A 23,118-nucleotide genomic window follows, 5' to 3' on the forward strand; every position below is an offset into this window, starting at 1 on the left:
TTCAATATTCTTCAGAATGTTTTATAAGCATGAAAAGGCTCCCTCAAGTGGCCATCTGAACACCTGAAGGTGCATTGTAAGAATAAGAAAAAAATAATCCTTGGAATTTCAATAGGATCATCTAATGTAGCCAGGTATATAAAATATGGGAAACTGTAGGTTTATTTTGAATTTTGTCTTCTACTCCTTGCAAATGACACTGATTTCTTAACAGCTAGTGTTCAATTCACTGTGCAAAAGAGGAATATGCGCACAGCATTCAGTCACAAACTCAACGTAAGAATATTATATGTAGATCTGTAGTCATCAATTTTATAGTGGGAGTATCTGCATCAGTAAGGTCAGAAAGGTCCCCATCATTTTAAGCACTACTTAATGGATGGTGTGACGTGAAATCACAGGTGGCATCTGATCATGTCATAGAGTGGGGCCTGGTGATGAAACACCGAATCCTGTCTGATTTAAAGGTGTTGGTTATCATCTATAAGGCCATACGCGGTCTGGGCCCATTATACCTGAGGGACTGCCTCTCCACCTACACTCCTCAAAGAGCCTTGTGCTCTGCTGCTTCCAAACTCCTGGTGGTCCCTGACCCCAAAGAAGCCCTCTTGACCTCAACCAGGGCCAGAGCTTTCTCCCTTCTGGCCCCCACTTGGTGGAACGAGCTCCCAGAGGAGATCAGGGCCCTGACAGAACCTAAACGGTTCCACAGGACCTGCAAAAGGGAGCTCCTCTGCTAGGCATTTGGTTGAGGTTGACCCAAACCACCGCTTCCAATTGGCCCTCAAGCCCCCCACCCCCCCCACGACTGACACTAATCGGCTTTACCCACTGGGTCCCAGTAAGAGTTGAGCTGAGGCTCTTGCAATTTCTATTTTATAATGTTATTGTTGTGATCATGTCAAGTTATTATTGTTATAATATTATTACTGTTATCACCTGTTACCTTATGTTATCTGTATCGTTTCCTGTTTTCTGTAAACCGCCCTGAACCCTTGTGGAGGGTGGTATATAAATATAATAAATAAATAAATTTAGGTCTGCATTTTGCCTCCTCTGATAACTGGAAAGTTCATTATTACTATCTTCTCAAGGCCACCAAAGTAGCAATCCAGCAGCAATCAGGTTTTTTCCCCTCATACCAGAGGGCAAATGTGTTCTTTTTTGCCCTGGAAATCTACAAAGCAAAAATTAGGTATTTCTGCCTTCGGAAATAATATTCTGGTTTTCAGCTATTACTTCCAAAATTAAATCTTTATAGTCAAAATTTCTCTGTGCTATCTCTCAAGTGCCTAACTGCATTTCAATCTCCTACTTGTATTTAGAAGCTGGCCTTACTTGCATCTCTTTGATGGTATGGAAGGATGTGGTGAAATTTAGATTTTGATAGACCTAAATTTGCTTCCTGGCCTTCTAAAATGGGCTGAACTTGATCCGTTTGTGACTTCCCGCTTAGTAGGACTTAGTAGTATGAGAATATATGCATATTTCTTGCCCTAGTTTTTCTTCAGATCTTCCTTTAGATATGAACAAGGTACACCCTCTTTTGGAGAATCGAGTACCCCTTCTTTTCCAAATTATCTGAAATTTTAAAGTTCTGCCCCTTATTGAACCATCTAGTAGAATCTCAGTAGCCTGATTGAACAGAAACATGCAGAAACATAACAGAATTGCTCATTCATTTTTTATTGATTGATTTATATTTCTCAATAAGATTGATTCTTATTTCTCCATTAATATCCCACTTCCCTGAAGGCCTCATGATTACCATCTATTATATCTGTTTGCTGGTAAAGATAAGGCAATCACCTAATGACTACTTTGAAGATCCTTCCAAAGAAATAACTAACTTTCACCTAGATGTTCATGTGCATACAGGTGTGTGTTTGGCGCTGGAACTGGTAATCAAAAAGAGTATGCTGGGCATCATGGGAACTGCATTGAGAACAACCTGGTAGGATGGGGCTGTAACAGCGAGGGGACATGGATGAGATTGAATGGAATAGTTGGCTGGATCCAACCCATCGCACAGTGAAGGAAAAGCACTCTGTGCACGTGCATGCTGCCTGGATAGTATGACCCCATGAACTCATTGACTTTTGTAGTAATGTAGTACTCTTTTCTTTTGTAAAAAGTTCTGGAATTTAAACCTAGCTAAATATTATGTCTCTTCAGTCCTTGAACTCTGATCTTAGATTAGGTGGGAACAGTTCAGAAACAATCTCAGGGAGCTTATCTGTTTAATATTTTCAGGAAATTGTATTTTAATAATTTAAACTGAGATTTTGTTTGGACTGTAAAATTTTAATGTTGTAACTTGCTTATGTGGTTACTCACCATGAGCCTTAAGGGAAAGGCAGGTTAAAAATGCAAAAATGAATAAATGAATAAATGAATACATAATATATCATTCATTGGTGAGCAAAATGCAATCTGTTTGTGCCATGAGTCATACATTTATTTCCACAAGCAAACTACAGGTAGGTGGCTAGGTGGCTATCACAAAACCAGTTATCAGGCTGAGTGAAACTAGAACCATTTCTGCACGAAGAATCTGCCCCTGGACAGCCTCCGGTTGCTGGCGGGTTTTAGACCTCTCCACATGACATCACTAGCATCCCAAGGTTGTCCAGGGGCTGGCTCACATTTTGCCCAAATTTGCCTCAGAAATTGCAAAAAATGGATTTGCCTCTTTTTATCTTGTGCTCCATCAGTGAGCAACCAGAGGCAAGCCTGTATAGAGGGGGAAAGGCATTATACTCTGCAGCATTGTCCTGCCCCCGCCCTTGCCCTCGCCCACCCCTCTCCATTTCCTGCTCCGAGAATAACAGCGTTTCCCACCAGCACCCATGCCTCCCCCCCCCCCCCGCCCCAGCGCAGTGCTGGCTGCATCAGCCTGAAACAGCCGATTTGGATGCCACTGCACACAACTCTAGTCAAGACTCACTGCCCCCTGGTCATAGTGAAACCAGAAATGGGTCTTGGACTTGTATCCCTTCTTATATGTCATCTTCCATGGTTACCCAAAGAGGCAGTCTTCTAATTGGTTGTGGGTATTGGCTTTAAGGACACAAAGCAAGGGGGGTAACTGGCATTCTACACCAATCTATTTGGGAAGTCTTCTCTCTAAGAGAACTCTAGAAATAAACTTGCAGATGTTAAACCAGTAAGGTTTTTATTAAAAAGAAGAAACAAATACACAAAAGCTCGCTATGAGAAGCACAGGGAGGAGTGGGAAGAGATGATAATTAGGGAGGGGTGATAATTACCAGTTTTGAGGGGAAAGGCCCATGGAAGCAACAAAATAACCAGCATTTTGTGAAGAGGTAAGGGGGTAAGGTATGTGGAGGATCCAAGGCGCACACACATACACACACTGCTAGGAAGCATGGTGCTTCTGATATAGGGCAAAATGTGCCCTCTGGGTATGATGCTTTTAGCAGGAAAAATAATAATGGGCTTTCCTAAAGTGGACAGTGATGTGTGATAGGTCTGATGACTCTACAAGTACCTGGCAGGAAGTGCTAATTGTTTAGGTGAATAGAATTAAGCATTGCTTAACTGTCACATAATTAGGGTGAGTGCAGAGGAAGTAAGGTTGGACTTGATGAGATTAGTCCAATGCTGAGTCAATAGGAAACCCATTGTCCTAAATGATGCATCTCTCCAGGGCAGTCTTTCTCAACCTTTTTACCATTGAGAAACACATGAAATATTCTTCTGATTTTGAGAAACCCCAGAAGTGGCATGACAGTGGAGAATATGGTTGGGAAGCATAGTTGTACACATGTCCACCAGAGGCCCTTCTCCTTCCCACCCCTTCCCAAGACATACATATATAATATATTTAAAAAATAACTAACTCCCACTCATCCATGAAATCCTTCCAGGGCTGTCAAGAAACTCCAGGTTTTCACGAAACCCTGGTTAAGAAGGCCTGCCCAAGGGCATGGAGAGGACAGTAGGCAGTAAGCTGATCTTACTCACCTACCAAAATGCTTGCACATACTTATTTCTGGCATCCATTGAGTTCCATTTTGGGGCAGACAGTGTCCTGTACTTATGATTTTTGAGATGATATTTTAAGAAGGATGTTTCTACCTCTCTAAGCTATGAACTGACCCTCTGTGAGAGGAGAGGTATGACTGCTAATATCACCTCTTTCCCTGTTCTCCCTGCAGCATCTGAACCAGGAGAATCACCTATTAATGTGGCACATAATCCAGAACTCTCTCAAAATGAGTTCTGACATAATTTTTTAATAACTCCATGTTGCCAGTTAGTAATAACTCACTTTTCTTCTAGGCATTTATAAATTAAGTTTTATTGTTACTAATATCTGCGGGTATTGATGTTCAGTGGTTCTGTAAGCCTTAAAAGCAATAGGAAGATGAGAAGACATGAATTTATAATCTCTACTAGCTTCAAAGAATGGGCTTTGAAAGGACCCTCCCCCCCCCAACGTGGCAGCTTCCCCCTGGTGCGCCAAGTGTGGCTGAAGCGATCCCTGGCCCCTTCCCGACCGCTGGGTGTGCTCTGCGGGCCGCAGGGAAGCCCCAGCCCCCTCCCCCCCAGTGAGACTGCAGGTTACCTGGGCGCATGGCCTCCTCACTGGAGGGCCCACATGGTGTCTGGGTGGCATGGCCAGGCTCCTGGAGGAGGGCGCTCCAGGGGCCAGCCCAATCCGGATGCACCCATATGGCTGGGGTATTCAGGTACACACCATAGTTGCAAGGGATTGTGCACATGTGTGGGATGGGGTCTGTTCTCAAATATAATGGCAAACCATAAAAATGATGGCTCTTTTTACTACATGTAGCAAAACCTGCCAATTTATTTTGGCATACTGATTGCTATTGCTTTTAGCCCCTTTCTCCAAATGTTAGATTAATTGAACCCACAGCTTCTGGAAGCTCCGTGTAGTAGGGATTTTAACTGCTAATAATAGTAATTTATCTTTTTGGGAAACTCTTCTCCCAATAAACCACAAACACTAAGGTGAGATTTCATCAAAGGTGTTCTAAAAGACAAGTTCACATATATCTCCACTTGTCCCCAAATCTTGCTAATAGCAATCCTCATTGTATCAGCAAGCACAGAGGCCTCTTGGCATACCATTCATTCAGAAATACCATCTGTGCATTGCTGATAATGGAATGCTTTCATGAAACAGGCAGCAGGGACAACAGTCATTTGAATTCCCAATATATTCATAATAAACAGTTTGAAAATTTTCTTTCTAGAACCAGTTTTGCACAGTAGGAAAGGACTAAAAGTGTAAAAGCTGGAGCCCTGAGTCATCCGCGGGACCTGTTCGTGGTCCCACATGGGTGGGGAGAGCCAGCGGGGGCAATGGTAGCGAGGGTTGGCCAGACTGACATGGAGGCATAGGAGGGCAGCAGCTTATTTACCCCAAGTCCCAGGGCTTTTATCATGCATACTCCATGGTCTCCTGCCTCCTGGCCCTGGATGGTTGGGCCACACAGTGCACCAGGTCTTCGTTCACTCATACCGTCCCTTTCATTTACCCCCTTCCCCATTGGGACAGGGTTGCTTAGCATTACTGTAAAGATTTCTGTTTTCTTCTTTCTCCATTAAATAACAGCATTAAAGATAGGGAACCAGGGGGATGACTAAGTATCAGGAGATTTGGCTGCTCTGGCTAAATGCTTGATTCTCTTTTGTGAACCACACTTAGGTTAAAAGGACAACCCACATGCCTTCCTGCACAGGTGGTTATCTTGCATGTATCTGGCACAGCTGGAATACAGAGAGCAAGATTTGTGTAGTGGTTAAGAGCAGTGGCCTCTAATCTGGAGAACTAGGCTTGATTCCCCTCTTCTCCACTTAAAGCCAGCTAGGTGACCTTGGGCCAGTCATAGTCACAGAGCTCTCTCAGCCCCACCCTCACAAGGGGTCTATTGTGGGGAGAGGAAGGGTAGGCTGATTTGAAACTCATCTGGGTAGTAAAAAGCCAGGTACAAATACCATAGCTCTTCTTTTTACATCAGCCAGGGAGAAACCCGAGGTCATAGCCGCATAAATCAGGAAAAAGTGTGCAGCAGGCCAAACTGTGTGATTCTTTGACTCTCTTCCATTGCTTATTCTCCAGGTCTTCCGTCTGAGGGTTATTCGCAAGAAGGCTCTGGGCAAGCTTAGACTCATCCATCTCTTGCTATACTGCTATACTGTAAGGGATCCTCAGTTAAAAATTCCTACTAAATTTTGTTTGGTTAAATAAATATCCTTCACAGTATGATTCCTTAGGGCTTGCAGCCCTGGGGCCATCAGGAGTCAGCCCATGAGCACTGTTGATGAGTCAGTGAAGAAGGAAGATGAGTTTCAGCTGAGCACCAGCTGAGAAGCCAGGAGCAGGAGGGAGCCATTGTTGTTGTTGTTATTCAATTTATTTCACAATGTCTTAAAACCCCATTAAAAGACATAAAACATGGTGGAAAGATCAATAAAAACCCGACTCCCCCCCCCCCACGCTACTAGCGGGGTAGAGAAGGAAATCCCTATGATGAAGGAGGTCCCCATGAGGGGTGGCAAGCAATGGCAGCAGAAAGGACTTAAGTCTCAGATGAAGACTTACAGTCTGCCTTTCACCCGCTCTAAGTCCACACCAGGGATTTTTGCTTGTTGGGCATTAAGTTGTGGTACAGCTTGGTGTAGTGGTTAGGAGTGCGGACCTCTGATCTGGCAAGCCGGGTTTAAATCTGTGCTCCCCCACATGCAACCAGCTGGGTGACCATGGGCTCGCCACAGCACTGAGAAAAGTGCTCTGATAGCAGGGCTCTCTCAGCCTTCCCCACCTCACAGGGTGTCTGTTGTGGGGAGAGGAAAGGAAAGGCGATTGGAAGCCGCTTTGAGACTCCTTTGGGTAGAGAAAAGTGACATAGAAGAACCAACTCTTCTTCTTTTCCCTCAGTAATATCAGGGCTCTCTCAGCCTCACTCACTTTACAGGGTGTCTGTTGTGCGGAGTGGAAAGGGAAGGTGATTGGAAGCCGCTTTGAGACTCCTTTGGATACAGAGAAGTGGCATATAAGAACTAACTCTTCTTCTTCATGGACAAAGCCATGCCCATGGGTGGTATGGCAGCATACGCAGTCTTTGAGGCATTGAGTACCTTTTTAGAATGGGCAGCAAAGATCTGGGCCTCTTGAACACCCTGGCAAAAGCTTCCATGACAGCAGAAGGCAGCATCAACCAGGCAGGGCGAAGAAACATGACACTTGAAAAAAATCACAGCCTCCCAGAAACATTAACTTCAAAGCTGCATTCTATTCTCATTGTCAAACTATGAACTCGTCATTCCGTGAGGAAGCATCCATCCTCTTCTTTTCCACCAAGCAAGGAAAGCAAGATACTATCCTCCATTACTGCTTCAAGGCTCCTGCAGCCTTTGGAAATCTAATTCATGCTGACTGGCATATGATACACAGTAAATGTTTGTGAAGCTTGACATTCCTGGCATTTTTGTTGTGGAGTATTCCACCCCCTTCACTTTCCAGCCTGCTGTACATCTCACTGTCAAACCAATGTTGGCAGAACAGCCCAACCTAGGGTATATTTCCAAGAAACTCGTGGCAAAGTGCCTTCCAAAAGCCTGCAGAACTATCCAAAACGTTTAATTAGCTGAAATTACTGTTTCACCACCGCTCCAGCTGTTAATTGGGTATGTCTTTGTAGAATGTCTTTATAAATGAGGCACCAGAGGAGCCAACAGCAAGATGAAATAAAAATAATGGCAGCCAACCAGATGTACCAGAAGGTCCACAATGAGGCCAGAAAGACCAACATTTTCTCTTTGCTGCTGCCGTGCCCCAGCAATTGGTACTTGAACTTGGAGGTCTTATTCAGCCACCAAGCCCCTGCTGTCTGTGCCCCTACCTTTAAAGAAGAGGTGACTAACAACAAAGGACAAGGTAGTTTCTGTGGCAGTACCTTGCCACTGAAACATCTTCTCCCTTGATGTTCACCTGGGACCGACTTTATTTTCTTTTAGGTATTTATCAGATGTTAATGACCTGCTTCTGTTTTATTGATCGTTTTTATTCATCCCTCTTATGTCTAATAGCTTGTTTTTAATTATTGATTTTTTAAAAAATATAAGCCGAGCAGGTCTCTGAAGAGGTGGCATAGAAATGTTCTAAAAAACAAAATAAGGCAAATAGCTATTAAGTGGACCCCTTTTAGTCCATGCCTAATCCATGTTCAAAGCCCCCCCCCAAAGGGTGACCAGTCGTGAGGGGGTGATATAAAGGTCTCAAAAATAAATAATCTATTTATCAAATTACCACATTTTTTAGAAGAGATATTCAAATACATACTGCAAAATGTAAATTTTGAGAGCCAGTTTGGTGTAGTGGTTAGGAGTGCGGACTTGTAATCTGGCATGCCAGGTTCGATTCTGCGTTCCCCCACATGCAACCAGCTGGGTGACCTTGGGCTCGCCACGGCACTGATAAAACTGTTCTGACCGGGCAGTGATATCAGTGCTCTCTCAGCCTCACCCACCCCACAGGGTGTCTGTTGTGGGGAGAGGAATGGGAAGGCGACTGTAAGCCGCTTTGAGCCTCCTTCGGGTAGGGAAAAGCGGCATATAAGAACCAACTCTTCTTCTTCTTATTCTTCTAAATGAGATGTCTGTCCATATTTAGAAGAACGGGAAAATAAACTTGCTGAATAAGCAGCACCCAAGTATTTGTAATAGGGACTCTGAGGAATCAATTGTCTAATTGGAAACAGGTCTAATTATGAAAACTGCAGCAATACAAAGCACATATCATATGTACTATGCTAGCCTGAGACAAAAGTCGAATGAGAAGCAGTCTAAAATATTATAGACAAAAGTATGTTAATGAAATGTAACTTCTCAGAGTACACCTTGGTATATTTTATCTGTTAAAGGTTTTAATGAATATGTAGAAGTGGCAAAAATATGTAATATTAAAGATGTAAATGTTGAAAATAATGGTATTGTCAGTTACACTAGTTATGATGTTTGAAACTTAAACTTAAAATTTTAAATACCATTGTAATCCAACAGAAGTAAGTGCTATCTTAAAACTATAAAAAGGAGGTGTAAAGGAAAATATTTTCTGTTGTATAACATGATTGTTCTCCACAAACACAATTATCTTGTATAACTCTCCTATTCCCTTTTCTGTATCCACACTGTCTTCCTAAATGAATAGATTTTTAAAAAAGTAAAAGTGCATTTGTTCTATACATATAATCTGCTTTGAAACAAATATTTAATAGCCCCTATAAAGAGAAACATAGAAATTATACTTTCACAAAGGCCTCAAGAATTCCTCATCAGAGACTAGTGATTCCTGCACAAAACTACATTACACATTTATAGCTAAAATACGATTAAATTTGGTTTACACCACTTCAAGATTTTCTTTAACCTGTCATGTCTTTAAACTGAGCACACAGAATCTGCTTTACCTGTTTATTGTGAAATCTCAGTTTATGGACAACTCTCTCTTTTTTTTTTTTACAGTTCTCTGCCTGAGTACATGTAAAACAAGCCCAAGAAATCAAGTACTCTTAATTATGAAGGGAAAAAAATATTCAGATCTCTTTTACTATTAAAAACTTTTTGTTCAGTCTAGCTTTCATAATCAAATTCTCTTTGGTCATGACAATCTCAGTGTAATCCTAAACAGAGTTGCACCTTTCTAAACCCATCCTATTCAATGGACTTCAAAAGGTGAAACTCCGCTTAGGACAGTGCTGCAATGATCCTTTCTCAACAGTCCTTCAAACTGTCATTTTGAAACTTTCTCTCATCAACACAAGGAGACGAACCTGCAGTATCCTCAGAAGGGGAATGCCTGCCTAAACCAGGAGTAGTCAAACTGCAGCCCTCCAGGTGTCCATGGACTACAATTCCCACGAGCCCCTGCCAGCAAATGCTCATGGGAATTGTAGTCCATGGACATCTGGAGGGGCGCAGTTTGACTATCCCTGGCCTACAAGCAATGGCCATGATAGACACGGTTCCACAGAATCAAGAAGGCAGACTCCACTGAGACTAGATCATACCTAGTATGTTTTGCCAAGTCCTTCATTTATGGAGCCGATTTTCCCCTTCCTTATGAGAGACAGCCTGAAATGAAACAATGCTTTTAAAACACCAAGTTTAAGACTCCAGACTAGCATTTCCTATAATTACTTTATAATTTTCTACAGTAGTAGTAGTAGAAGTCTTTGAATGTATATTAGCTCCAACGTGTCTGGTAGCTTACTGCCAATGTGGGATAAGAAGCTGCAATCTATATTACACCTGAAGCATGAAATTGCTTTTCTCCCTCCCCCAAATTATCACAGTCTAAAAACAAATGGGAAAAGAAGTTATCATCTAGAAAGTTAATGTTGCAGTTGAAAAATCAGCCTCTACATGCTGTTTAGCATCCCAGTCTTTGGCAATTAAACAGATCACCCGGCTTCACTGAATGAATAGCAACATCCCCAGGATTAGTAGCAGCACCTGCCTAGAAAGGAGGAAAGAAAACCATCAGAATGCAGGCTAATTTAAGCACCGTCCTTTCCAATTTAATGAAATGCACCAGACGCCTATATCTGGGGAAAAGGTGCATGACATGCTGTTTTACTAACATGCTCTTTAAATGCTATAATATTCTAGCATACCAACATTCCCAAGTTACTTACACAGCATTTTACCTGTATGGGAAATATGTAGTGCTGCCAACCTCCACGTGGTGCCTGGAATTACAACTGATCTCCAGGTAGCAGAGATCAGCTCTGTGGAGCAAATGACTGCTTTGGAGGATCACCTCTGTGGCATTTCACCCCACCAGCTCCCAAATCTCCAGGAAATTCCAAAACCAGATACTAAATAACAAGAGGAATTCCCACATTCACATTTCCTAGATAATGGCAAAACGATGGGATGTCGTTTCCACGGCAGAAGAAGCAACTTTGTGAGAAACTGCATAGCTTGATTGATCCAACATGGCAGTACCAGATGCATTATAGGCTACTGGCAGTATGTTGGCCCTCTCTGATCCTCTCCCAAGGATTGCTAGATGCAGCACTTGAGGTCAGTGATGCTCTGAACAAAAGTTTCCATTGAACTCTGAGCAGACACCTTGTCCAGCATGGATGGGAAACAAAAGAGGCATACCAAGAACTATTAGTGCTCAGCTCTCCTCAGGTTATGGAGATGCACACTCCTCTTAAATATCAGGGTGTGATATTTACTAACCCTGAAATGAATGAGAATCCTAAACTGGAAAGGAAAGCAGCAATGCTAAAAGGTGACAACCTCAATCATCTGATCATCACATATCCACCTCCCACACATTAAAAGGTCTCCGATTTCCTCTTCAAAATTAATAAACAGTCCCTCCTTCCACAGTCTAAACTGGATGGTCTCAGAGCTTTTAGGCAACCCAGCCCCAAAATATAGGTTTGACCATTCTGGGCTCTGAGATCCAGCTTGGTGTAGTGGTTAGGAGTGTAGACTTCTAATCGGGTGAGCCGGGTTTGATTCCGTGCTCCCCTGCATGCAACCAGCTGGGTGACCTTGGGCTTGCCACAGCACTGATAAAGCAGTTCTGACTGAGCAGTAATCTCAGGGCTCTCTCAGCCTCACCTCCCTCACAGGATATCTGTTGTGGGGAGAGGAAAGGGAAGGCGAATGTAAGCCACTTTGAGACTCCTTGGGGGAGAGAAAAGCGGCATATAAGAACCAACTCTTCTTCTTCTTCTAAGTAGCTATTGGCAACAGATATTAAACATCACTAGAAAATGGTGGCCATGGGCTGGAAGGTTCGACAACTGAGTCAGGCATTTCCAAATCAGTGCTGACACAGAGAGAACGCCTCACATGCTCTTATGAAGCACCGCCTATTCCAGCTAACTGGAGAAGAGTCCAAATTGGCTTTCAAGCTTCATTGAAAATATGCTTTGTGATAGATGCAAGTGGACACACATCAGCAGGTTGCCATGGCACCCACAGGTACCAGATGCTTAGCTACCAGGCCCTGAATGCATCTTTCCAAGGAATCTTTTCCTTCCATAATCATCCAAATTCCATTTGTATTTTGAAAACAATCAGTTTTTTTTTATTGGGTTACAAAATGTTTAATCACTTTCCTGAGCACTCCGGTTTCACTAGGTTCAGTTGCCACAATATTTGGATGAGACAAACGGCCGTTAAGCCTCTGTTTGTGTATGAATCACTACTGTTTATTCTCCTTCTAATGAAAGTCGTCCATTACCATCTGAAACACAATTTCATTTGGTGCTAAAGAATTTGAAAACCATTTGCGACCTAGTAAGCGATTTCTCCTATTAAATGATTTTTTAAAAATTGTTCAGGCAGCAGTATGTATGGAGATTTAACACCAGGGCTGCTTTATTGGCAAAACTGGCATATCTCAATAAAATTGAAAGAATACACTTTTAAAGTTTCCTAGGCACTAAAATCCAGTCCCCAAAAGGCCTATAAATCCAGGGACACAAAACACAAGGAATGTAAACATGTTTAAGCATACAGGAATGTATGGATTCATTCTGTGTGAATAAGATTAAAATAGTGTGACAGAGTTCAAAAGGAATAGAAAGGTATCTAATCCCCACCTTCCCTTAGAGCTGGGAAGTACATGCAGTCCAAATTCCTATTCTCTCTAGAAATAGAAAAAAAAAAAAAAAGAAGAGTTGGTTCTTACATGCCAGTTTTCTCTACCAGGAATCTCAAAAGTGGCTTACAGTCGCCTTCCCATTCCTCTTCCCATAACAGACACCCTGTTATGTAGGTGAGGCTGAGAGAGCCCTGATATTACTGCTAGGTCAGAACAGCTTTATCAGGGCTATGGTGAGCCCAAGGTCACCCAGCTGGCTGCATGTGGGGAAGGAGCGGGGAATCAAACCTGTCTCTCCAGATTAGAAGTCCGCACTCCTAACCACTACACCAAGCTGGCTCTCTACTTTACCCATGGTTTACAAAGTCAGGGTCCATTCAGGCACTGTCATCACAACTGGTATTGAGGCTCACAATGAGGCTTTGAACAAAGAAACAACCAAGCAGATATAGTTGCCTCTTCCTTTGATAAAATCAGACTCCAGTGGCACCTTTAAGACCAACGAAGATTTATTCAAGGCGTGAGCTTTCGAGTGCAAGCACTCTTCCTCAGACTATGAACTGACTATCATGACATGGTCAGTTCATAGTCTGAGGAAGAGTGCTTGTACTCGAAAGCTCACGCTTTGAATAAATCTTTGTTGGTCTTAAAGGTGTCACTGGACTCTGATTTTGTTTTGTTGTGCTGCTTCAGACCAACACAGCTACCCACTTGAATCTAAGTTCCTTTGATGTAACAGACCACAGGCAATTAAGATGATCTAATGAGCTAACAAGAGCCACATGCCTCCAATCAACCAGGTGCAAAAGGTTAAAGAAAATCAGAGTCCAGTAGCACCTTTAAGACCAACAAAGATTTATTCAAGGCATGAGCTTTGAGTGCAAGCACTCTTCCTCAGACTATGACCTGACCACCCTGACAGTAGGAATATATAAGCAAAAGTTAATCTTGTTACATTAGTAAACTGTGTCACAGAATCCAAACACAGCCACATGATAACTCTCTGCCAAACCAGCCAATCAAATCCCTCGAACCTATTTGTAGTTCACAAAGACATATCAGAAATAAAACTGTCAAAGCCAGTGATCCACAGCTCACACCCCACTATTTACTGCTGACCACATCTGTCTCTATACCAGTGTGAAACTTTCTTACAAATAGAAGCTAAGCTGGCAGCTATTTTGTCCTGGGACCAGAAAGTAGCATTCAAAATTACATTATATATTACTAACAGTCCCATAATCCCAATTATGTCAAAGTTTCTTCAAGAACAGGCTAGAAAGGGAGATTGCAGAAATCCAAGTTATTACAACACTCAATACTTTGACATACCCTGGACTCAACAAGGACAAAGGTTTTTTATCTCACTATGCATGCTAAACTTATGTAACTTGTGTATCCACATTCCTCACAATTTATTTTAGCCTCATCTACCTCACAAGGTGTCTGTTTTCGGGAGAGGAAGCAAAAGCCATTGTAAGCCACTCTGAGACTCCTTTGGGTAGGAAAAAGCAGGGTATTAAAACAAATATTTTTTCTTATTATACTAACCTGGATGAGGATATTTGGGTCCAGGAAAGGGGGAAATTACAAATTATTATTTTTCCTGTGGTTTTGTTGTTGTTCTTACATTTCCCCTAGTTTGGTACAAATTAGTTCATATCTGCACAAAGATTAAATGATTACTTCTCCTACAGGTGAATGCGTAAATCTGACTCCATGGAAGACAAGACATAGTGTTCGGGACAATATTGTTATAAGCTAGATCTTCCATATATGAAAGCCAATGAACTAGTTTGCTTACCATTGGTATCTATGAAAGATGGTAATGTTGACATTGATGCAGACTGCCCATCCAAACTCTAAAAGAGAAAGTGAGTTAACAGTAATGTTGTTCTTACCTCCACTGTGTTCTGCATGTAATATCAGAGATATAGAGCTTTTTAATTTTATTGTTTTACAGAACGACGAGGTATAAACGCAAATCAAGTTGTTATTATCAAAAAGCCAGCTATTTCCCTATGAATTAAACATGTGCTTTAGGAACAAAGCCTGCACTATCATCTTAATGATATGTCTTGGTGTTTTTCACTTGCTGTTCTAAAAGCTTTGACACGTTCCCTTTGTCCTTAAAAACTTAAGCAAATTGTCAATTCCACTATTCTGTGCAGCAGTAACAGACGTGCTAATTGAAATGTTTATGGTCCATTATATTCCTTGCATGCCACAGCATCCTCCTAACTTCTAAAAGAAAGGGGATGTGTTTCTCAGTGGAAGACAAGGATTATTGCTTGTCCTTTTCCCGTAATTGTGGAGTAATCAACATTCTACATTGTATTTACATTTCAAAGCAACAAGGAGCCCTGTTCAGCAGCTGTGAGTTGCCATTTCATCTGTAGATTATATGCACTCGCAAACAAATTCTCCTGGTGATCTATGGTGTGCAGGCCACTTTTGCACTAATGCACAATTGTTGCTACTATTGATGCCAGGAATTATGCAGCACAGCAACCTTTTTACAGTGACAACAGGCCTTCTTTAGAGCAGTGGTTCTCAACCTGGGGGTCAAATGACCCTTTCACCGGGGTTGCAGCAGGGCAAGCAGTTTGGCCAGGGGGCGTCACCTATACAACAGCCCTGTGGGGTAGATCGAGATAGAGCGTTTGTCTGTCTGGAGCAGCAGAAAAGAGTGAGATCGCCATGGTCGGACAGAACTGAACTGAGAAACCCCAGGAAAAAAAAACAATTTATATACAATCATGAACAATGGATCTTCACGGCACTGGCCAGTTTCAGTTTTATTTCTCTGAAAGAACACTTGCATAATGTTATGTTTGGGGGTCACCACAACATGAGGAACTGTATTAAAGGGTCACAGCATTAGGAATGTTGAGAATCACTACTTTAGTGGGTTAACTTAATTATCAATTATTATATGAAGCAGCTCGATGGTACACGCGCCTTCTCCATTGTGACCTCCACTTTACATAAGGAGGAATTTCCCATTGTCCTGACTTTCCACAAATTATACAGAACTGGATGAATCAAGAGAGTCAGCTTGTATAGTGGTCAGGAGTGCAGACTTCTCATCTGGCAAGCTGGGTTTGATTTACCTCTCCTGCACATGCAACCAGCTGGGTGACTTTGGGCTCGCCACAGCACTGATAAAACTGTTCTGAACAAGCAGTGATATCAGAGCTCTCTCAGCCTCACCCACCTCACCAGGTGTCTGTTGTGGGGAGATGAAGGCAATTTGTAAGCCACTTTGAGACTCCTTCTGGTAGAGAAAAGCAACATATAAAAACTCCTTCTCTTTCTCCTTCTATGTCTTCTTCTTCATGCATGCATTAGAGCTGAACTGTGCTAAATTATTCACAAAGTTACTTCGATGAATGATTAGGGTTTTTGATCTATACTACTGTATATAGTTGACTGAAAATGCAAAAAAATGCAAATTTTGCACCATTTATTTATTTATATTTCGATTTATAGGCCACCCCTCTCCGCATGGTCTCAAGGCAGCTTAAACAATAAGTTAAAAATCAGTACAAGATTTATGCTTTAGAATGTATTAAATCTATCTGTAAACATTGTTCCTGCTTTCCCTTCGTATTATATAAATTAAGATGTCTCATGAAATAGAGGTATCCTGAGAGGAGTGGATAGGTGTTGGAATTGCAATCAGCAATTTGGTGAAGTCAGTCTTGAAGGGCTGTTGTTGAGCTGTTTAAGCAGCTGAGCTGTACCTATGTGCTCACTAATGCATTAAGTGGTCACAGGTAAGTTTGCAATGGAAAAATCCCAAGCACATGTCCTGGGGATGCCTTTGTCTAAGATGGGCTCTTGCCCACTTCCTGTTCCTTCAGGAAGAAGGAGATCAGTGTCTATGCCAGACTTTCTCAACAAGGATTTTGTGAAACCCTGGAGTTTCTTGACCACCCTGGAAGGGTTTCCTGAATGGGTAGGGGTTAATTAATTTCTTATATATATTTTTTAATTTGGTTGAACATTTATTTTCTTATATGACCATATATGGCAATGTCTACCCTCCCTCCCAGAATGGCCAATGATGGGCCTTGTAGAGGGTGGGAAGGGGAGGGACCCTGGGTGGGCATGCAAACAACTATGCTTCTCAACCATATTATAAACTATCACAAAACCTCTGGGGATTTTTGAAGCCTGAAGGATGTATAAGGGGCTATTAAGTATTACAAAACTGAGAAAGGCTAGTCTATGTTTTTGCAAAAACAGACTAGCAGCCATTAGGTTTAGCTCTCTCCTTTTGCTGATCTGTGGCATGTAGTCTCAGCCCAGCCACAAGAGGCTTGCTATGTGCTACTTTTTAAACTACTCTTTAAGCTTCTGTTCTCTGCTTCAGTAAGGAGACTAAAGCAGATGAATATGATATATTTTTGTAAATAATCATTGCATTAAAGAGTTTCTCTTTTAAACCTCAGATCGCTGTGAGGTTGGATCTATGCCTGATCCACAAAGGTAACTATTAACTGTGTATTTTCAAAACACTCTGTTACTCTGCAGTTCTAATTTTCTGGAGGGACCTAGAACCAAGTCTATTTCAAAAGTCCCAATAGTGGGCTCACTTCAAACTGGAACATTCTTAAAAATATATTGCATCACCTGCCTGGGAAACATTTTGCCAGCTCATATATCAAGGATTCTATGCCTAGTTGTAGGAGCATTGCATTCCCCATCCACCATGAGTGTCTTTAACAACACTTTTCAGCAAGGATGGGGTGAACTTTCTTCAGATGTTTAACCTCCTTGGATCGCATCTGGTAGTTATGATTTAATTGGCTCCTGACAAATCTCCCTTGTCAACTTGGCTCATTTGCCTGATTTACAACATGTGATGCCACCATTCAACTTTTAAATCCTTAAACTTCTATTTAAACAGCCTGATGGGGAACAAACAGGTTGCTGAAGTCTGGTTTCTTACCTCTCTTCTCATGGCCTGCCTGCTGCTGTGAACTGTGAAGCCAGGGATAAGAATTTAATTACATTTCATAGCCTCTGGCAACTATCCTGACCACAGCGAGATACAAAATTGATATTCTGGCAGGGGGCGGGGGGAGACAAATGCACTAATAAGATGCCACCAACTGTGACCCTTCCTTGCACCTCACATATGGCAAGAAATTATAATTTTAGACTGAAAATAAGAATTAATACAAACAGTAGAATTGTACATGTTATCGAGCAATGCACACCTTTTGCTGAATAGTAATAGGTTATGCCTTCAACGCCGTTTTGCAATTCTGCGCTGGTTTCCAGTAGAATGAAGACTATACACATTAAAAGAGTACTGCCGGAACTTATTCCTTTAAAGCTCAGCAGCTATTTGTTAGAGGTATACCACTGTTACTCCTTCCCACATTTGAACAACAAAAGGGCACCTTTGACTACTACCCATGTACACGTGCTTTACAACCCGGAAAGAATGAAAAAGGTCCCAGACACATGTGTCTGCAGAAGTCCGGAAGGGATGTCTGAACGAGAGATGGATGATGCCAATGATTTAGGGTTGCCAACCCCTAGGTGGGGCCTGGAGATTTGTTTTTACAGCTGATCTCCAGATGACAGAGATCAGTTCCCCTGGAGAAAATGGTTGCTTCCTGCTCTTTTTGTGCTCTGGACTTGCAGAAGTGAGGTGGGTAGCCAACAGACAGCAGAGAAGAATTTGTAAAAAAAATCCCCCTTTTCCCACCATTGCAATGCTGGCAGAATAAACACATTTAGATACAAGCCAGTGCTCCTGTGTTCCCATCCTATGTTTGCTACCTATTCCAAAGTCCCCATTCAACTATGTAGCCAAAACATTTAAATTCACACTAGGAAGACACGAGTTGGGAACCGTTACATTTGAAAGATCTGACCAAGTTCTGGACAATACTATAGAAAGGACATGAAGACAGGAAGATCCAGCTGCAAAAAGCACATTGAAAGTGCAAGACCTAATGTGAGCAGAATGAGCCCAGCCCTCTGAGACAGGCTAGCAGTAGCCCGGAAAGCTCGGTAAATCTAGTGGTAACAAAGATTAAGAATGGCAACTGCATTTGTCTAATCCAGGGGTAGTCAAACTGCGGCCCTCCAGATGTCCGTGGACTACAATTCCCAGGAGCCCCTGCCAGCATTCACTGGCAGGGGCTTCTGGGAATTGTAGTCCATGGACATCTGGAGGGCCGCAGTTTGACTACCCCTGGTCTAATCAGTAAAGGGCCTTCAAAAGAGAGCTTTTCTTCCAGGGATTTGGTTGAGGTTGACCAGAACCAACATCTTCCACTGGGCTCCCAAGCCTCTTTCACATGAAATTCAATGCCTGAACCAACCAACCATGGGTCTCTCAGAATGCTAGTTATGAATTTACTGTTCTCACTATGGTTCTGTTTTTATTTTACTGCTATTTATGGTTATTGATTCTCGGTATTGTTCTTGTTCCGCTATGTTTCACGTGAACCGCCCTGAGCCTCAGGGGAAGGTGGTATATAAATTAAAATAAATATTTTCTTACCATTCTCCCATACAGGCTGATAATTATCAGTCACAACCATTATCCAGGCCTTCTCTATGAATATTAGAACATAATTAGAACACTGTTGTATTGTCTATATTGTTTATACTGTTACATTGTTATATGGCTACAACCATTAGTTATTATTGTAAAGTTTTTCACATGTTGTTTGTTCTTACGTAAACCGCCGTGAGCCCCCGGGGAGGGCGGTATATAAATATAATAAATAAATAAATAAGAGCCCTTGATCAGTAGTCCATCTAATCCAATGGCCAACAACAAGGCACAGAGTCCAAAGCCTTACCCTGATGATACCTCCTGGCCCTGGTATTCAGAGGCTCAATGCACCAGCATCTTAAAATTGCCTTCGAGGTGTCAGAAAATCACCCACACTTCATAGTACTTCTGCAAATTATGCAAGGAGCCAGCTTTTCATTGTCCAAGGGCCAGCTTGGTGTAGTGGTTAGGAGTGCAGACTTCTAATCTGGTGAGCCGGGTTTGATGCCACGCTCCCCCACATGCAGCCAGCGGGGTGACCTTGGGCTCGCCACGGCACTGATAAATCTGTTCTGACCAAGAAGTAATATCAGGGCTCTCTCAGCCTCACCTCCCTCACAAGGTGTCTGTTGTGGGGAGAGGAAAGGGAAGGCGACTGTAAGCTGCTTTGAGACTCCTTCGGGTAGAGAAAAGTAGCATACAAGAACCAACTCTTCTTATTCTTCTTGTCAACTGAGAGTTAATCATAGTGAATATCACAATGGTTGATTTGTTGAGCTATTTATTTTTCTGGTGTATGTTGCTTTAAATCAGGGGTAGTCAAACTGCGGCCCTCCAGATGTCCATGGACTACAATTCCCAGAAGCCCCTGCCAGCATTCGCTGGCAGGGGCTTCTGGGAATTGTAGTCCATGGACATCTGGAAGGCTGCAGTTTGACTACCAATGCTTTAAATTGTAGATATATTAAATTGTAGATATATTAAACTTTTCATTGCCATTCACTTTGATTCTTGCAATGGGAGAAGATGAGGCTGAATACCACCAGCATGACCATTTTAAACCTACAGGGTATACACAATCAGTGCCAGGTTTTCTGCTGAAAACGAAGTAAAACGAAGAGGGTAGGAAAGAGGGGAAACTACTGCAAAATAAGCTCAAAGGGGGGGGGGGAAGGAGATGTTAAGAGAATTTAACTTTGGCAGCAAAACAGCAAATAAAATTATTTTGGATGTCACAACATCTGTCTGCCTGCCAAACTTTAATAGATAAACAGACTCCTTGCCCATTATGCTTAAATAGTACATTAATGAGCAGGCAGTAGTATGAAAAACTGGATGTTTTATGGTGATTTGTAATGAGTGTTGTTGCCAAGATTTCAAGGATCTTTAACTCTATCCTGGGCAGGTGCACTGTTAAGAAGAAGAAAAGTTGGAGACTCAAAATGGCTTACAGTCGCCTTCCCTTCCTTTCCCCACAACAGACACCCTGTGAGGTGGGTGAGGCTGAGAGCGCCCTGATATCACTGCTCGGTCAGAACAGTATTTTTTGTACCATGCTTTTTATTACCTGAAGGAGTCTCAAAGCGGGTTACAAGTATCTTTTCCTTTCCCCACAACAGATACCCTGTAAGGTAGGTGGGGTGAGAGCTCTGAGAGAACTGTGAAATGAGAGCTCTGAGTGGACTGCAACTGGCCCAACATTATCCAGATGACTGCATGTGGAAGAGTGAGGAATTAGAGGCTGCTACTCTTAACCACACAAGCCTCTTGTGGTGCAGGGTGATAAGGCAGCCAACATGCAGTCTGAAGCTCTGACCACGAGGCTGGGAGTTTGATCCCAACAACCGGCTCAAGGTTGACTCAGCCTTCCGAGGTTGGTAAAATGAGTACCCAGCTTGCTGGGGGGGTAAGCGGTAATGACTGGGGAAGGCACTGGCAAACCACCCCGTATTGAGTCTGCCATGAAAACGCTAGAGGGCGTCACCCCAAGGGTCAGAAATGACTCGGTGCTTGCACAAGGGATACCTTTACCTTACTTTATTTCACGCCTGGGACCAGTCCTGTGCATTTCGTTCTTCCTGCTATTTCGGACTGGGGTGCCCCATTTCTGCACCAGCAGATTTGAAAAAGGACAGGCATCACCCTCAAAGCTCTTGAGCTGGCAAAAGTGACACTTTGTATTGCCCCATGAATTTCTTAGCTACGGTCTTCTTACAAACATTAGACTCTCAGATAACTTTCACATGTTAAGGACTAGAACACCACAAATTTTACATTCAGTTAAGTATTTTCTCAAGACCTTGACTGATCTCAGATCAAACTGTGCTATTTCATCTTCAGTCGTGTGTAGCAACCACTACATTTAGGAAGAAATTTAAAAAGGTAAGTTTCCTCTAACACAGAGAATGCTTCTTCCCAATAATACCATATTTACTGACTGTAAAATGTAAGAGAACTCAGTTGAACTCTCCTAGCAATCTACTCCCGTATCTATTTCTCTGAGCGGCTTCCAGAAAAGGGGAAAGCGATTTCTCAAAGAGACACTGGAGAATGCTGCTTAATTATTCATCCTGAAATTTTAATTTCTAAGCTTGTAATCATTTAACAGCTTAAAATGGAGCTCAGTTCTGTAAGAAACTGACAGGAAGGAGTCTTACTTAACCATCCATTCTGCATTCAGCTTGCCTCGAAAGCTGGTTCCTTCTCATTTTTGGCTGGACTCTACAATATTGGTATTAATTTCATGATTGCTGGAGTTTGTGTGAAACACAAACTAATGGCCAAGACATTAAATAATTGAGGGTTTAACTTTTCAATTACTTTTATTGCATGTCCTCAGCAAAAATCCAAGGTACAAAATTTCTTAATTAATGTATTACTATGTTAAGATATTAAGGCAACATAAAAACCTAAACTTCTACGTGAGTCACTGTGGCTATTTTATATAATTACATTTCATAGGCACAGATACAATTTCCTCTGGGGAACTACCAGCTGGCCACTCCTAGGTGCAAGTTTGATATTTGGGTTGCACTGGGATCCCCATGTAAACGTGTCCCAAAATTTCTGTAGGCAGAGCAGAACGTAAAGTAATGCTCCTCATTCTATGAGTCAAAATGTGAAACTGAGTAAAAAGATCAGGCGACGGGCATTCTGATATAGAAATTCTAGACACTCTTATCCTTCTGCCGCCTTAGTGTTGTTTGTGCCTTGTCTGTTTGCTGGTTAACAATCCTCTTTCATTAGCAGAATTGACTGAACAATGCCAAGCTTGAGTGCATTCATGATAGAATACTACTAAATGGGAAACCATCAGTGGAAGTAAAAATGATCCTCCCTTTATTTGACTCATTTGTATTGCTGAAAATCAATCTATTGGCTACTGAATTTAAAAGGCAGCCTTTGTACGATACCTGGCATTAGTTACATGATTCATTCCGCCTGTACATAAGGCTGTGTTGATAATTAAGCATTTTCTATTAAGTATCAAAAAGAGCCTCTTGTGGCGCAGAGTGGTAAGGCAGCCGTCTGAAAGCTCTGCCCATGAGGCTGGGAGTTCAATCCCAGCAGCCGGCTCAAGGTTGACTCAGCCTTCCATCCTTCCGAGGTCGGTAAAATGAGTACCCAGCTTGCTGGGGGGTAAACGGTAATGACTGGGGAAGGCACTGGCAAACCACCCCGTATTGAGTCTGCCATGAAAACGCTAGAGGGCGTCACCCCAAGGGTCAGACATGATCTGGTGCTTGCACAGGGGATACTTTTACCTTTACCTATTAAGTATCAAACTCCCTACTTGTAGGTTCAGTGTAACTAGCTACTAAGTGAAACATAACTTGCAGGTTAAGGTTGTCTGCCTCCACGCTGGAGTGAAGAACCTCTTGAAGAAAGTAAAGGACCTTCAGTATGGAGATACTGAAGAATAGAGATCAGGTCAATGGAGCTATATTGATAGGACACCTCCCATTCC

General features: G+C 42.3%; 1 long non-coding RNA gene across 2 annotated transcripts in view; it reads right to left on the reverse strand.

Annotated features, from left to right (window-relative positions):
• LOC143844197 (uncharacterized) overlaps nt 1-23,118 on the reverse strand; it is a 66,488-nt gene that overhangs the window by 35,838 nt on the left and 7,532 nt on the right. The window contains exons 2-3 of one of the 2 annotated variants that reach the window (XR_013233850.1): nt 14,430-14,487; nt 10,062-10,125 (exon numbers count right to left, since the gene is read on the reverse strand). This is a non-coding gene — a long non-coding RNA (uncharacterized LOC143844197). Of the gene's footprint in view, nt 1-9,970; nt 10,511-14,429; nt 14,488-23,118 lie in introns of those variants that run through there. The other variant, XR_013233851.1, reaches the window with a different exon arrangement.

Source organism: Paroedura picta, chromosome 9 (assembly GCF_049243985.1).
Source record: "Paroedura picta isolate Pp20150507F chromosome 9, Ppicta_v3.0, whole genome shotgun sequence".
Classification (NCBI taxonomy): domain Eukaryota; kingdom Metazoa; phylum Chordata; class Lepidosauria; order Squamata; family Gekkonidae; genus Paroedura; species Paroedura picta.